We start from the raw sequence: 16158 nt of genomic DNA, 5'->3' as shown, positions 1-16158 counted from the left end.
ACAAGGCAGGGTTAGAGATCAGAGCTGAGATGAGCCACGGGTTTAGAAAATGACAACCAGACCCAGCCAGATGCTCAAATGTGTTACAGACAAGGATAGTGTTCAACAACTCTCAAGCATGAATCCCAGGCGGGAAGGGCACGGGGTCAAAGGGGAAGAAGAAAGGCAATCGGCCTTCCTGTGCAGCGGCCGGTGGTGCCATCTGTTACGGACTAAGAGAGGCTGATGGGTGTTCAGGGCTGTGGGGACAAAGAAACCTATGTGTCTCCAAATAGGCTTTAGCCCTACTGAAAAGCCAAGACAGATACCCTAACATAGAAGTGTGTGAGACCATAGCTTGAAGTATGGTGCTTTTTGATAGCCTAACCACGCTCACAGGACTCTTGGGGTCTCGTTTTGCTTTCACCCCAGAATGCGTCCTGCTCACTCTTCTCATCCCACCTACAGAGACAAGAGGCTCAGTGGGCTTAAGGACTTGAGGGAATTACAGAACTAGGTAAGCTAGCGAGCAATGCAACCTGGGTTCTGGGCAGTCGCAGTTACACTGCAGCTGGGGCCTCATCGCTCCAGGCTGCCGTGGAATTCCTGGGATTCCTCCTGTCAGTCTCCTCCCCACCTAGTATATTCTCTAAGGTTTCCTGTCTCGACTGGACAGTCTTCTAACTCTGGCCTTCCTTGACTGGCTCCTGAGCCCTGGAAGAACTCACGAGAGTGTGGTGTGCCTAATGTCCATACTGTGCCTTGTAGCCTCTAGGGGAACGGTATCCTTTGCTCTGTCCCTGAGCCCTCAGTCCTCCCAAGGGTCTTGAAAGTCTCCACTCCTGGGTGGTGGCGATGGCCCCTATCTCTACTGTTTAATATGATGGCTACCCTCTATGCATGTTAGGAGACAGGAGGATGTAAGCAAGACGGTCAATTGTAGAAGCCACCTACAGTCAGTGGCCACCTTATCAGATGGCATGGTTATGAAGAGTACGTATCAAGCAAGTGAGATGGTGCCGACACCAACATCAGAGATGACAGAATGGCAGAGACCAGTGAGGTCATCTTGTCCAAGCTTCTTTTTTGCGATGGGGAAACCAAGGCACAAATAGAGATCATTTTCCCTACCTGGAACCAGCTGACCAGTGTCCCAGCTCCCAACCCAGGATACTTTTCAGGACCTGTCCCGCTTCTCCTTCCTTATCCAGCACAAACTGGATATGGATGTCAAGTTAGTTCACCTCAAGAGCACGTTTTAATTTTCACACATCTGCACAATCCATTTCTCTTCGTCAGTCAACGAAGGTTGCCTGTGTCCGTCAGAATGGAAACAGAAACCGCAGCCCACCAATTCCACCTTGGGTAGTTTGAGGTGAAAGATACCCAGGCTCCCCTTGGGGTTCTCTTGTCTCGGAACGAGAGTAAAGTGTGTCTCAGCAGAACCTCGGATTAACACTGCATTCCCAGGGTCTCTCCAAGAACATAAAGGGTGAGAAGCGGTAGACAAAGTTGGCTTCTGCCCAGGCAATGGGGCAGGCTCGATGCCCTGCATCACCTGCCCACCATTCCAGACGGGAGAAACTGAAAGCAGCCCCGGCTGAGGCACACACTTGGGAATCCTCACCCTGCCGAGGCTTCTGTGGGCTGGACCTCCAGACGGTTCTGAGTAAACCTAGTGAACTTTGTAACAAAACAAAACAAAAAAAGCAAAACAAAAAAGCCCAAAATTTGCCTGGGAGCAGCAGCAAAATGAGAGGACCAGGAGCAGGGTTTTGAATCTGCTCTGTGGCTCACTGGGACCCTAGGTTCCGCAGACATTGATTCCCCAGCCAGTTAGACAGTGAACTGAAAAGCATATGCACTTTGGCCAAGATGCCTCTGCAACAGCCTTCCCACAGGCTCTTCTGTCCAATCAGGAGAAAGCGCAGGTGTAAGGGAGACGAGAGATCCTGCTCACATAAGATAATAAAATACCTTTCTATACATAAGCGACCCTAAAAACCCTACCAAAGAATTCCTACAGCTGATAAACACCTTTAGTAATGTGGCAGGATACAAGATCAACTCCAAAAAATCAATGGCCTTCCTATACACTAAGGATAAGGAAACAGAGAGGGAAATCAGAGAAGCATCACCTTTCACGATAGCCACAAATAACATAAAATATCTTGGGGTAACTCTGACCAAGGAAGTAAAAGATCTATATGACAAGAACTTTAAGTCTTTGAAGAAAGAAATTGAAGCGGACACCTGAAAATGGAAGGATCTCCCTTGCTCTTGGATTGGGAGGATCAACATAGTAAAAATGGCAATTCTACCAAAAGCAATCTATAGATTCAATGCAATCCCCATCAAACTCCCATCAAAATTCTTCACAGATCTGGAGAAGACAATAATCAACTTTATATGGAAAAACAAAAAACCCAGGATAGCCAAAACAATCTTATACAATAAAGGATCATCTGGAGGCATTACTATCCCTGACTTCAAACTCTATTACAGAGCTACAGTATTAAAAACAGCTTGGTATTGGCATAAAAACAGAGAAGTTGACCCATGGAATCGAATAGAAGACCCTGACATTAACCCACAAACATATGAACACCTGATTTTCGATAAAGGAGCTAAAAGTATACAATGGAAAAATGAGAGCATCTTCAACAAATTGTGCTGGCAAAACTGGATGTCAATCTGTAGAAGAATGAAAATAGATCCATATCTATTACCATGCACAAAACTCAAGTCCAAATGGATTAAAGACCTCAATATCAGTCCGAACACACTGAACTTGATAGAAGAGAAAGTGGGAAGTACTCTACAACACATGGGCACAGGAGACCACTTCCTACGTATAACCCCAGCAGCACAGACATCAAGGGCCTCATTGAATAAATGGGACCTCCTGAGACTGAGAAGCTTCTGTAAAGCAAAGGACACTGTCACTAAGACACAAAGGCAACCCACTGACTGGGAGAAGATCTTCACCAACCCCACAACAGACAAAGGTCTGATCTCCAAAATATATAAGGATCTCAAGAAACTAGACCGTAGCCGGGCGGTTTTGGCACACGCCTTTAATCCCAGCACTCGGGAGGCAGAGGCAGGCAGATCTCTGTGAGTTCGAGACCAGCCTGGTCTACAAGAGCTAGTTCCAGGACAGGCTCCAAAGCCACAGAGAAACCCTGTCTTGAAAAACCAAAAAAAAAAAAAAAAAAAAAAAAGAAACTAGACCGTAAAAGCCTAATCAACCCAATTATAAAATGGGGCACTGAGCTGAACAGAGAATTCTCAACAGAAGAAGTTCAAATGGCCAAAAGACACTTAAGGTCATGCTCAACTTCCTTAGCGATCAGGGAAATGCAAATCAAGACAACTTTAAGATACCATCTTACACCTGTCAGAATGGCTAAAATAAAAAACACCAATGATAGCCTTTGCTGGAGAGGTTGTGAAGAAAGGGGTACACTCATCCATTGCTGGTGGGAATGCAAACTTGTGCAACCACTTTGGAAAGCAGTGTGGTGGTTTCTCAGGAAATTCGGGATCAACCTACCCCTGGACCCAGAAATACCACTCTTGGGAATATACCCAAGAGAGGCCTTATCATTACAACAAAAGTATATGCTCAACTATGTTCATAGCAGCATTGTTTGTAATAGCCAGAACCTGGAAACAACCTAGATGCCCTTCAATGGAAGAATGGATGAAGAAAGTATGGAATATATACATATTAGTGTACTACTCAGCAGTAAAAAACAAGGACTTCTTGAATTTTGCATACAAATGGATGGAAATAGAAAACACTATCCTGAGTGAGGTAAGCCAGACCCAAAAAGAGGAACATGGGATGTACTCACTCATATTTGGTTTCTAGCCATAAACATAGGACATTGAGCCTATAATTAGTGATCCTAGAGAAGCTAAATAAGGAGAACCCAAAGAAAAACATATAGGCATCCTCCTGAATATTAACCTTCATCAGGCGATGAAAGGAGACAGAGACAGAGACCCAATTTGGAGCACCGGACAGAAATCTCAAGGTCCCAATCAGGAGCAGAAGGAGAGAGAGTACGAGCAAGGAACTCAGGACCACGAAAGGTGCACCCACACACTGAGACAATGGGGATGTTCTATCGGGAACTCACCAAGGCCAGCTGGCCTGGGTCTGAAAAAACCTGGGATAAAACCGGACTCGCTGAACACAGCGGACAATGAGGACTACTGAGAACTCAAGAACAATGGCAGTGGGTTTTTGATCCTACTGCACGTACTGGCTTTGTGGGAGCCTAGGCAGTTTGGATGCTCACCTTACTAGACCTGGATGGAGGTGGGTGGTCCTTGGACTTCCCACAGGGCAGGGAACCCTGATAGCTCTATGGGCTGACGAGGGAGGGGGACTTGATTGGAGGAGGGGGAGGGAAATGGGAGGTGGTGGCGGGGAAGAGACAGAAATCTTTAGTAAATAAATAAACGGAAAAAAAATACCTTTCAATCAAACAGAAGGAGGTTGTGAGGCAGTGCTGACCCCCTCCGTCTCACGGTGCTCACTTCCCAGTGTGTCCAGGGCTGTTGGCAACGGGCTCAGCCCCACTAAACTCCTCTCCAAACAACCTTCACCGACCACCCCCACTGCATCATCTCGGTTCCTCTCAGTCCTTCTCCACAAGGAGTTCCAAGTAACCATTGTCAGTTGCCCTCTCTCACACTTATAATCTCATTTCTCAATATCCAGATTGATCATACATAAGCATTTATTTAAACGCATTCAGTCAGTCTCTTGCTCAAACTGTCATCCCAGTGTTCCTGAGGCTCGACACATAGCAGACAACGGAGCAAAGAGTTATGGAGTGGCCCAGTGAAGAAACCAACAGGAACAAAACCCAGTCTTAATCTTGACCACAGGCTGGACAGCGGTGGGAACCAGGCCTACACAGCACAGTTCGCTGCAGCCGTCTGGATCTGGCTGGTGGCAGTATAAACACCAGCACAGACAGATGATGAGGTGCCAAGCCACTGGGCAGCAATGACTGCCCAGATCATGTCTTTGCCCTAGTATCAAGTTAGCAGCCGTGTGTGGAGTACAACTAATGTAAACTCAGAATTCTCCACTAACTGACAAGCTCTCCAGTTTCCTTCCCAGAAGCACCGGCGTGGTGTGTGTGTGTGTGTGTGTGTGTGTGTGTGTACACCTACTTCCTGCAAGTGCTGTGGAAAGAGAGTACTTCCCCATGAATTGGTCACGGGTGCTTTTCATACCACTGTCCCAACTCAACAAGGGATCTGAAGCATTAATCTAATTCATTTTAATCTGCAAAAATTCGGGAGTCAAATATTGGGGTAAGACTTTTGGGTATATATCCAAAGGATGCTCAATTGTGCCACAAGGATATGTGCTCAACTATGTTCATAGCAGCATTGTTTGGCATAGCCAGTTCCTGGAAACAGCCTAAATGCCCCTTGACCGAAGAACGGATAAGGAAAATGTGGTACATTTACACAATGGAGTACTACACAGCAGAAAAAAATAATGACATCTTGAAACTCGTAGGCAAACGGATGGAGCTAGAAAATATCATTTTGAGTGAGGTAACCCAGACCCAGAAAGACAATTATCACATGTACTCACTCATAAGTCGTTTGTTAAACATAAAGCAAAGAAATCCAGCCTACAAATCATAATCCCAGAGAACCTAGACAACAATGAGGACTCTAACAGAGACATACATGGATCTAATTTACATGGGAAGTAGAAAAAGACAAGATCTGAGTAAATTGGGAGCATGGGGACCATGGGAGAGGATTGTAGGGGAGGGGAGCAGAGAAAAATGTAGAGCTCAGTAAAGTCAATTAAAAAAAAAGGAAAAGAAATAACATATTGGGGCAAGAACCTGAAAGACCGCCGGGCAGTAGTGGCGCACACCTTTAATCCCAGCACTCGGGAAGCAATGACAGGTGGATCTCTACAAGTTCGAGGCTAGCCTGTTCTACAGAGCAAGTTCCAGGACAGGCTCCAAACTCTGTCTTGAAAAATGAAGAAGGAGAGGGGGAGGGGAAGGGAGGAGGGAGAAGGAGAGGGAGTAGCTGGAAGATCAGAGAACAGCGAGCAGCCATCAGTTGCTTCCTACTTCTTCCATTCCTTCATTCAAAGGGTTGAGACCCTCTCTCAGCCCTTCCTTAACCACTTCCTGTCTCCTCTCTGTCTACAGTCCTCCAAACCTCTATAGTCATCTAGCTCTGCCTTCTGACTCCAAGCAAGCTTTAGTTGTCAGAACACAATCAAAATATCACACAACAGGTATTCATTTGTGCGACTACCACTTACTGAGAACCCACCAAGCATCAGAAGCTGGGACACAGAACAAACAGGATGGTAAGGGGATGCAAAGACTTGAGGGCCTGAGAATGGACCCACATGACCTTGAAGGTACAGAAGGCCACACGTGAGAATGGGATTGTTTCTGGGACCTGGCTCTGGGCAGTGCTTCCACACATTGCCCATCAACCTAGAGGCCTTCGGGATGTCCGGAGGAGACACAGGTGGAGTGTGAACACCTTTCCAAACAGTGGTACCCTACACTTCACTTAGGCGCATACCCCATCCCTTTGGAAAGGAAAGCAGCTGAACTCTGCTGTGGTTTGAAAAAGAAAATGTGCCCGGCACGACTACCACAATGCAAGTCTAATGTGATCTAATGTTGGTGTCCCTCATAAGGTGTCCCTCTTCTGGGTTCTAGATTTCAAAGAAGCCTTGACATAAACATCCCATTGGATTCTCAGCAGGTGGACTATGTTCACCACTCTAGGCTTTCACTGAGGGGCAACCACCTACACAGCTCTGCAAGCAAGGCCTAAGACTAGGGCAGAATAGTCATCTACCTCACTAAACACCAGATGCAAATCTGCGTCTTCCCTGGGGCACTCCTGTGAAATGATTTCTGAAGGGCAAGCTCTGGAACTCAGTCTGGGTCCAAAGAGAGCTACTCAAAAGCACGCACTGGGTCTCAGAGAGTTAGCCCAGAGGTTAGGACCATTTGTTGCTTTTGCAGAGGACCTAGGTTCCCAGCACCCACATGGCAGTTCACAACCATCTGTAACTCCAGCTCCAGGGGATCATGGTTTGCCCTCTTCTGAACTCTGCAGACCCTAGACATAAATGCACACATGCAACACACACACATGAACATCAATCATCTTTTTAAAAAAATGTATGTCCTGAAAAGACTCCGAGGCCGGGACAAGATCAAGTTTTAGTATATCTGTCCTCCACTGTATCACAGCGGCATGCCAAGTTTGGCAAGGAGGAGACAGGGGCCACGTGCTGGCCAGGTGCCATCTCGAGGGCCTGTGGTGGGACAGCCCTTGCCTGTCAGGGCTCCCAGCAGGCAGGTCACGAAGCAGGGTTCTCACAGTTCTATTTATAGAAGGTGGCCTCTGAGCAGGATGAACTGGGAAAGCCAGCGAGGCAGTATTTTCCAAGCTCACACTGTCTTGGCTTAATTTCATCCTAGGCAAATAAATCATTAAGGAGGCCCTAAGCCCTGGAAGATCTGACGAAGAGGGCCATTACACAGCACAGCCTTCCCTTGAATTATGGAAGGCCTCTGACAGCAGCCTTATTAGTGTCTGGGCCAGACTGTAACTCACGCTAACCACCCCCTTGCCATAACCAAAGGACGAGACAGGGCAAATCAGCTGGCTCCCTGATGGAAGGGGGAAAAAAAGCTGCTGCCAGCCTTGCAGGCTGCAGCTCTCCCTGTAAACATGCTCGCTCATTCATTGCTTGCCCAGCACCTCCTGCTCAGAATAGTCACCAGTGCCCCGGGATGAGCTGAGAACTAGTGCCGTGGACAGGTGCTGTGGCAGTGACTAAGGCCAACCTCAGCATCTTCATGAAGCCCACGAGAGCCAAGGCCTAGCTGTCACCACAGAACACTGGGCATGACCCTCAGGGTTCTAGTTTGTGAATTACAGGTAAGTACTAGATAGGTCCATGAGCTGCCTTCTCATGGTCCGGAGCCTCCGACATCCCATGTGCAAAATGGGCTTGTGGATGGGAAAGGGGGCATTCAAGGAGAGTCGGGGAGCCACCAAGCAGAAGGCCCTGACCGGCCCCGGGTATGTTGGGGAGCTAAGCAGTTGGATTGCAATCTTTTCCCGGTCATCTCACAGGGCACCTCTGCCACAAGTCTGTGAATTTCCCAAGTAGCAGATGGAGAGGGAAGCACAAGATGAAAGTGAGCTGGATAGGAAGGAGAAGATGCTGAGGTCCAATAGGGACAAGGCGCAAGGCCCAGGACCTGCCCTGGCATCAGCTGGCAGGAGAGACTATGGGTACAGGCAGGCTGAGCAGCACCAGGCTTGGCTTTCATGGGCAAGCATGCCATTTCCACTAGACCAAACTATGGAGGAATTGTAGACTAGCAAGTCTGCAGGGCCACCTGGAAAGGAAGAGGCGAATGGGAGGTGGGGGCTTCTGGGGACAGCATGGTGGTGAGGATGCCCGCTCTGTTCCACACCTGTGTGACATGTAGCGTTATGCGCATCAGCCCAGAGTGTGTTAGAAAGTCAGCATCTTGGGCCTCTCACACACCATCTTCACTGTCAAAGGTCCCTGAGACAAATGTCATCACGGCAGTCACCCTCCAGACGAGGGTTCCGAGAAACACAGAAGGCAGAAAGTCCTCACTGACCTTGGCATCCCAACCTCCCCTAGCCTGCACCGTACATCAGCTTTCAAGGCCTGAGCCATGAACCATGCTGGTGATTCACTCATCATGTCTTGCCAGGAACATCTTCAAAGGCTTTGGAGCCTGGGTTTTGACTCTGGTTCTGCTGCTCCCTGGTAGGTGACCTTGGCAAGTCCTCCCGGTTCTCTGAACCTCTCCACAACCGCCTATCCAATGTGGCTACCAACTGGCTGCCGATCCCCACGCTTTCCCTCCCGAATGCCTCAGAGACACGCTGCCTCCTCCCCGTTTCCCCACAAATGTCCAACAGTGGCTAGGCCCTCCACCTAGCGTCTCCTCCTGACTGGTACACACATGGCCACAGGCACAGTGGTGCCAATTGTTCACATGTCCTTGCTGAGGACAGGTTCACCAGGCAAGTTACCACTGGGAGACACAGCCTGTTGGATACTCAGTGGGAAACCTCTGAAACAGCTCACGGAGAAGGCTTCCCTTGTGTGAAGAAGTTCAGCGTGCACCAGCGTTTACTAACAGCCGTTGTCCACAGTGATTTTCCAATCCATGGAACAATATTAGCACTTTTGTGTCCACTATGTTGTGAGTCCCTACTGTGCGCCAGGACTAGCTAGGTCACTTTTGATGTATCACCCATGATTCTGAGCAGAATGTTTTTCTTTCTCTGAATAACAAACTGAGCTCAGAGTTAAAATGACTCACTCAGGTGACAGCTAGGTAGAGCTCAGACTCCTGGGTGCCACGAGTTCCTGAGGCCAGATCTACCTCCAAACCATGCTGGCCCAGTCCCACCCATACCCGGCTCCGGACACTGGCATCTACATGTCAAAGGCCTTGGTGAAGACAGGGCTATGAGGGACTGTTCGTAACTATTAAATGTGACAATTCCCTCAAAGCAGGACTGTGGCAGCTGAGCAAGGCTCTTTCTCAGCTGAAAATCTGTTCCTTTTGTGGAGAACAAAAGGCAGGGGGCCAGTTTCTGAATGCCAAGGTCCTGAATGGAACCGCCTGGCCTATCACACAACCTCCAGCTGGTCTGGATGTGGGGACAGATGTGCCATGCAGAGCAAACAATGGGAAGCGGGGACGGGTCACGCTGGGGTCAGACTGCAAGAGGGCTGGCAGTGATCACAGGCCGCTCCTTCTACTCCGGCCCATTGTGACTCTGTCCCCGCTGTGAAGGAAAAAAGAAAAGCCATTCAGGTAGCGAGAGGCCATTCCGTTTCTGTGCACACACAGCAGCGCATCTACAATGCCATCCGTGCAGGGGTGCAGCGCATCTCCTATACCATCCGTGCAGGGGTGAAGTGCATCTCCTATACCATCCGTGCACGGGTGAAGTGCATCTACTATGCCATCCGTGCAGGGGTGAAGCGCATCTCCTATGCCATCCGTGCAGGGGTGAAGCGCATCTCCTATGCCATCCGTGCAGGGGTGCAGCGCATCTCCTATGCCATCCGTGCAGGGGTGAAGCGCATCTACTATGCCATCCGTGCACGAGTGCAGCGCATCTCCTATGCCATCTGTGGAGAGGTGCAGCGCATCTCCTATGCCATCCGTGCAGAGGTGCAGCGCATCTACTATGCCCTCCATGCAGGGGCACTACAAGAGAGGTATCTCTGAAGACGGAAACGCAGCTCCCACTATGCAGCACCTACTGAGCACTTCTGCATAGGGTGCCCTGCGGAGGACCAGACAGAGGCTAACACAGATGCCATGCCGCTCCCGGTTCAGAGTCATCTCCCTTCAGCAGCCGTGTCACCACAAGCCATACATAGCGCGGTCCACTCTGTGCACCCAAGGGCGCCAGGTTCTTATGGTGCTGATGGACATCCTGTATTTGGGTCGGCTGGACCGGACAGCTGAAAAAAAAAATCTCAGTGCAATAAGGTGCTTAGGGCTTTCTTGGCAGCAGGGCCATGTAACTCTACTGTCCTGTCAAAGAGAAACCCAATCACCCACGGTGCTCACTGGGTGCCTGAGATGAGCTCAGTGGAAGGATGGGAAATGCATATGTGTGATGACGGCTCGCATGGGTACACCCGCAGTGGCCACCTAAGTGCTGGGCCAGGCTCCACTCTTACGTCACTTTCACAGCGCTTGGCGTGGTCGTCTAAGTATCCCACTGCCCAGATGGAAAAACCGAGGCATGAGAATGTTGAGTAGCGGGAAGGGGGAATGAATGGAATTCAAATTAAGATTAAAAGTCTATTCTTACAGGAAACTGACCGGCTCTACAAAAATAGGGATCTGAATAATTAAATCATTAGACATCCATACTATGAAAATACATGCAACTGTTAATAAGAAATGAGGGCCATTCTACCATAACTGATGTTTAAACAATTGCCAAGATCCATTAAGGTGGGGGGGGGGCATGATGCAAAGCTCCGCTTACAGTGTGATCTAAAAATTCCCTGTCGTAAGTATTTCTGGAAGGATACACAAGAAACTGCTGATGGTGGCTGGTGGCAAGGATGCGAGGGGGCCGGGGACTGGAGAATGTGGCGGGGATGCTTCAACGTCCAACTCTGTGTATCGCTGACAGCTGCTACCCAGCCTCCAGCTTTACCTATTAAAAGGATCATAAATGTACTAAGTTCCCACTGTTTCCACCTGTCACAGATGCCTCCCTGGCCACTAGCCCTTGAGCAAAGAGGACAAACCCCACTGAGTGGGGCCTGGGGACAGGGTCTCTCTGGTCTGTAGGGAGCTGGGGTGACAAACAGAGAAGATGAGGGTCTCAGACACGGACCTTGGTGGAGGAGTCACATTCTGTCATCAGGGAAGTGGGGAGGACCTCGCTGCCCACACAAGCCTCCCAAGTGTTGAGCAGGAGGGTGGTGGGCTCCACACAGAGCAGGAACACAGTCTGACAAGGGGAGGGTGCCCTTGCAGTCATCCTGTGGAAAACCTCTCTGGTCCCCATCAATACCGGAAGCGCTGGCTGGCTGCCAGCCTCCTCTGCTGCACTGCTGTGCCCATAAATACTTGTTGGCAAATCGATTAAACCATCTAGGAATGACGACTAGAAATATAGCTTCTTCTGCTTGGCACAAATAGACAGGCCTTCACGGCCAGCTGGTCCCAGGACACTATACCTGTGCTTCTGCTCTTCAACCGAAAGTCAGTCCTGAGCATCAATGGGCCCTCTGTGCACAACAGGCCCAAAACAGCACAAACCCAACACCCGAGTAAAATCTTTAGCCTACGGTACAGCCCAAGGGTTTCCCTGACAAAGAGAACCATTAGTCACCCTGTATCAAAGCTGCTGAGGCCCCCAAGGATGTTGGCCTCCATCTGGGGCTCCTTGCCTCCACCCGTGTCTCTCATGTCGCACTCACCACGCAGGAACTCCAAGACAACACCCTTCTGTTAGCACTCAGGCACCAGAATTTGGAAAGAGGAAACTTCAAGCCAGGGAACAAGTCCAGACAAGGCCAGGACAGCCCAGGGGTGAGCGTGAGAGTAGATGAGGCATCTTCCCCTGCTCAGGGATAAAGCGTAGCTGATTCTGAGCAGCAGAGTCGGCCCCTGCACCCTGCCTCGCTTTCAGCGCACTCTGCAGAGCTCTTTGAGGGCCAGGAAGGAAGCAACGGAAGTAGAAAAAGCAACAGAGACAGCACGACAGGATCTCAGCTAAGTTTACCACAGAGGGCCACAAAATCAGGTAGAGCCAACCCTCCTGAGTTGTTGGCTCCCCCTGCCTTGTCTGCTAGGGTTCCCGCAAGAGTCTCACACCATTTGCCTCAGCCTGAATCCAGGTTCCTCGGCTATGAGCTGTGTGGTTTTGAGCAACTTGCTCAACTTCATTGAGCATCAATTCCTTCAGGGTGAATCAAAGATGATTATCCATATATTCACTTAAAGAGTACTTGAATGATTACTTTTATGAAGGGCTTAGAAAAGAGCCCAGCAGGATGAGATACGTCTAGCTAGTAGTATTATTGGTATTACTAGGTTGGGTCTGGACAACTGACACAGCCTAGTCATGTGCCTGGCTTGGTCTGTGTACACCTCAGCTACACACGCCTCAGCTGTCTCAGTTACAGACCTTTGAGCGTCCTCCAGGTCTTTGCAGGAAAACCCAAGATGCTAAGCCATATCATTCTGCGGTGTAGTGAAAGAACAATTCTACCCATGAGAGGTTCCAGGGCATCGTGCATTTGCAAGAGGAAATTGCACTGCCAGGAGCTCTTGTCCCGTCCAACATGTGCTTCAGGGTTCAGTGTGGTAAGACCTTTTAAGGCTTGCTTTTACAGTCATAAAAATCATAAATTGAAAAGGAGTTATCCATTAACAACTCCCACTGCATTAGAGGAAAATGCTTTACAGAGGCTACTCTGTATTCCATCTGTGACCCCCAGAACCTCCTCGGCTCAGCTGGTTAATTGCAGCAATGGACTCCAACTACTAGGTATCTGCTTAGTGGTGGTGTGTCTGATCACCCCAAACTGAAGAGGGGACACTGAGGCTTTGAGGAAGGAGTAACCCCAAGGGGCAGCCCTTTTATTCCCAGTTATGCTTTCATTCCAATCCTGATACCCCAGTCAAGTTACCACATCCACAATCAATGAAGGATCAGAATTCTTTCAACCCATAGATCTTCACGTGGGACTACCTTCCCAACCAAGGGACTCTGGGGTCAAACCATTTCCCTCCATGGGAATGCGTGGTGAAATCTGGCCCAGATCACCCTCTATATATACAACATAGCTCTTTCCCAATCACCTCCCAGTCCTTGGACCCCACTGTAGCACAGACTACCACATAATCAAGGCTTATCCCAAGATAAGCTTCCCTCTCTGCCATCATACCTCTACCCAAGGTAGAGGATGCCAGTCTTGTCTGGAGGGCAGTCTAGCACAATGCCAGGAACTCACCTGATCATCACATAGGAGATGCTACAGGCTCGCATCATGACAGCCTGCTCCATTATCACAGCCCCTACCCTGTACTCGCCTTCACCTCCCTGGATCCTGTTCCGGATTCTGCTGACCTGAAAAACCCCAGCCACTGGAGAAGGAGATAAAACCATCCAAAAGACCCATGAGGTCAAAATGCGTCAGACACAACTGTCTTTCCCACCCAGCCCCCTTCAGTAACGCAGGAGATCCCCGACTCTAACAGCCACAAGGGAGCCACAGGGACAATATGTTAGTGACTTAGTTTTGTTGTTGAATACCAACCAATAGGCCGGAGTGGTCAATAACCGAAAGGAAATATTCTTTTTTAGGCTTTCATAGCTCCCCCTGCTGTCAATTTCAGACATTTGGTGCCAACACTCAAACTAAGAAAGGGATCCCATGTCCCATTTTACAGATGAATAGAGTGGATGTTAGGGAGTTTGAGTGTCGCACTAGAGACAGAACCACTGTGCTGGGGATGTCCAGAGGACCGGGACAGACCCTCCAGAGCGCCAGCACAAGCACAAATTAATTCCAGCAGTAAACTTCCCAGCTGGACCAGAGAGCTCACTGGTGCCATTCTCTCCACATCCCTAGGGTTTGCATCGGCATGTCTACCTAAGAGGATTCCGGACCCTTCCTACAAAGCACCACGATGATCACCTTGCTCGGAGCAGACTCATCTGCTCCAAGGCTTTACAGGTCAACAGAAAACGGAGCATCATTCCACCGTTAACCTTAGTCCAACAACCACAGAAACAGATGCCAGCAAAAATGCTGCCAATTATCCCGGAGTTAGGAGCTCCGGCCACTTTTGTGTTGGCCTGCCACCCTCAAACCAGCAGCCCACATTTTGCTCAAGCAAACACACGAGTCAAACCTTGCCCGTGGTTCCTTTTCTGGAATGTTACTCTTGGGCTGTCAATTGAAGAGGGGAACATGGGAAAATGGTTGATCTCAGAGGCCAACAGACCTAGGAGGACCCTGCTCATGGTTCGGAGCTCTGTGCTTTAGGTTTTTTGTTTTCTTGTTTTTTTTTCTGACTTTCAAAAAAAGAAAAATCGGCCACACTGGCTGGCAACTGAACCTCTCATTTAGAATGAACCCTGGAATTGGGGCTGCAAGTGCTCATTTCTGTAAGATTTGGTAGGGAAGACATCTACAGATGGTTGCTGGGAGACCAGCACACTGTCACTTTTCTCACTGCTGTGACCTAACCCCTGACAAGAAGGAACTTCAGGGCAAATTCATCTTGGCTTAGGCCTCACAAATTATGTGGTCCCCATGAGAAGGAAAGTATAGCAAGCGGCAAGAGCAGGAGGCAGCTGGTTCCAAGACATCTGCAGTCAGGAAACAGAGAGCTGACATAAAGTGAAGCCAGGTTATAAAAACTCAAGATCTGCCGGGCGGTGGTGGCGCACACCTTTAATCCCAGCACTCGGGAGGCAGAGGCAGGAGGATCTCTGTGAGTTTGAGGCCAGCCTGGTCTACAAGAGCTAGTTCCAGGACAGGAACCAAAAGCCACGGAGAAACCCTGTCTCGAAAAATCAAAAAAAAAAAAAAAAACACTCAAGATATGCCTAGTGGTTGTGGCACACGCCTTTAATGCCAGCCCTTAAGAGGCAGAGGCAGGAGGATCTCTGTGAGTTCAAGCCCAGCATGGTCTACAGAGTGAGTTCCAGGACAGCACAGCTATACAGGGAAACACTGTTTCCAAAAAAAAAAAAAAAGAAATCCTTCAAGATCCCCTCCCCCCACCACCCTATGATCAACTTCCTCCCACTTCCTGAAGGGGATGATGGTTCAAACATATGAGCCTGTGGGGGACACTTCATGTTTAAACCACAATAGCCGATATGTGTGAGCAAGCCCTGGGATTCAAGATGGGCCACATAGCCATGTTTACTTTTCCTAGAGGTTACCCTTCCTCCCGAGTGCTAGGATTAAGTAAGGGCCTGCACTGCTGCCCACCGCCACCCGGCATTAATTAACTTTTCAACTGCCTGCCAGGTTATGCATTGTGAATAAAGGAGGCCTTGGTGCCGCTAGGGTGAGACCTACAGCCCACAGAGGAGCTTCACTTCAACCAGATCGTTAGCAGTTGCCAGGATCTAGATTTCTGGTTGTCTGGAAAACGGGCCAATTCCATAGTCCAGGGCTTCATTTCCACACGGCCACAATCCGCTGGAGGGGAGAGCATTTTACCTCCTTTGACAGCTGCCAGAAGGGGCTGGGATCTGGGTGTTCAAAGCTGCATCCAGGAGGCGGCAATAAGTAACAGTTGCTAACACTATTTCTTATCTGACAGCTCGACTCCCACCCAGGGACCGGGCAGTGGTGACGCTCTCCAGCCCGGGACTAGGTTGGGTCATTCCATAAATCTCTTTAGCACTCACAGACAGCCCTTATCAAGTGCATTTACTATTATAAGCACACATATGATTCTAGGTGACCTCCTGAGTGCCCTGAGCTAGAGTATGGCCATGTGACACCCCCCCCAGTTGGAATATGGCCATGTGACCCTCCTGAGTGCCCTGAGTTTAATCATGACCACTGTGCCATTTAAA

At 49.2% G+C, this 16158-nt stretch overlaps 1 protein-coding gene across 1 annotated transcript in view; it reads right to left on the bottom strand.

Moving 5' to 3' along the window:
• Positions 1-16158, bottom strand: part of Spsb4 (splA/ryanodine receptor domain and SOCS box containing 4) — a 77534-nt gene that overhangs the window by 39942 nt on the left and 21434 nt on the right. The gene's annotated exons all lie outside the window — the stretch shown is intronic.

Source organism: Microtus oregoni, unplaced genomic scaffold, assembly GCF_018167655.1.
Source record: "Microtus oregoni isolate MIOR12 unplaced genomic scaffold, Mior012 000028F_ref0000031, whole genome shotgun sequence".
NCBI classification, from domain to species: Eukaryota; Metazoa; Chordata; class Mammalia; order Rodentia; family Cricetidae; genus Microtus; species Microtus oregoni.
The sequence above is the reverse complement of the archived record's forward strand: the minus strand, read 5'-3'. Positions and strand labels throughout refer to the sequence as shown.